We start from the raw sequence: 1,018 nt of genomic DNA on the forward strand, positions 1-1,018 counted from the left end.
ATGAAAGAGAAATAAAGAAGTTCAAGGGGCCTGGGAGATGGCTCAGTAGAATAAGCACTTGCCTGGCAAGTGCAGGGTCCTCAGTTCAATCCCTGGTACTGCAAAATAACAAAACAAAACAAGTTTTCAAGGATCCCAATGCTTCCAAGAGGCCTCCTTCGGCCTTCTTCTTGTTCTGTTTTGAGTATTGCCCAAAAATCAAAGGAGAACATCTTGGCCTCTCTATTGGTGATGTCGCAAAAAAACTTGGAGAAATGTGGAATAGTACTGCAGCAGATGACGAGCAACCATATGAGAAGAGGGCTGCTAAGCTGAAGGAAAAGTGTGAAAAGGACATCGCTGCCTACCGGGCTAAAGGAAAACCTGACGCAGCAAAAAAGGGGGTTGTCAAGGCTGAAAAAAGCAAGAAAAAGAAGAGCAGGAGGAGGAGGAAGATGAAGAGGATGAGGAGGATGAGGAAGAGGATGATGATGAACAAGTTGGTTCTAGTGCATTTTTTTTCTTGTCTATAAGGCATTTAACCCCCCTGTACACAACTCACTCCTTTTGAAGAAAAAAAATTGAGCTTTCCAACTTGGGCCTGGCAGAATGGCTCATGCAAAGAAGGGTGGCAAGAAGAAGGGCCATTCTGCCACCAACGAGGTGGTGACCCGAGAGTATACAATCAACACTCACAAGAGCATCCAAGGAGTGGGCTTCAAGAAGCGTGCACCTTGGGCACCTAAGGAGGTCCGGAAGTTTGCCATGAAGGAAATGGGGACTCCAGATGTGCGCATTGACACCAGGCTCAACAAAACTGTCTGGGCCAAAGGAATAAGGAATGTTCCATATCGTATCCGAGGACAGTTGTCCAAGAAACGGAATGAGGATGAAGATTCACCAAACAAGCTGTATACCTTGGTAACCTACGTACCTGTTGCCAACGTTCAAAAATCTCCAGACATAGGGCAGGGGAGATGGCTCAGTAGAATAAGTGCTTCCCTGGCAAGCACAAGGGTCTGAGTTCAAGCCCTGGTTC

The 1,018-nt window shown here is 46.6% G+C and overlaps 1 pseudogene; it reads left to right on the forward strand.

The window, feature by feature from the left end:
- The first annotated feature begins 588 nt into the window (after window positions 1–588).
- Window positions 589–1,018, forward strand: part of LOC101577676 — a 9,290-nt pseudogene continuing 8,860 nt past the window's right edge.

Source organism: Octodon degus, unplaced genomic scaffold (genome assembly GCF_000260255.1).
Source record: "Octodon degus isolate 3935 unplaced genomic scaffold, OctDeg1.0 scaffold00208, whole genome shotgun sequence".
Classification (NCBI taxonomy): domain Eukaryota; kingdom Metazoa; phylum Chordata; class Mammalia; order Rodentia; family Octodontidae; genus Octodon; species Octodon degus.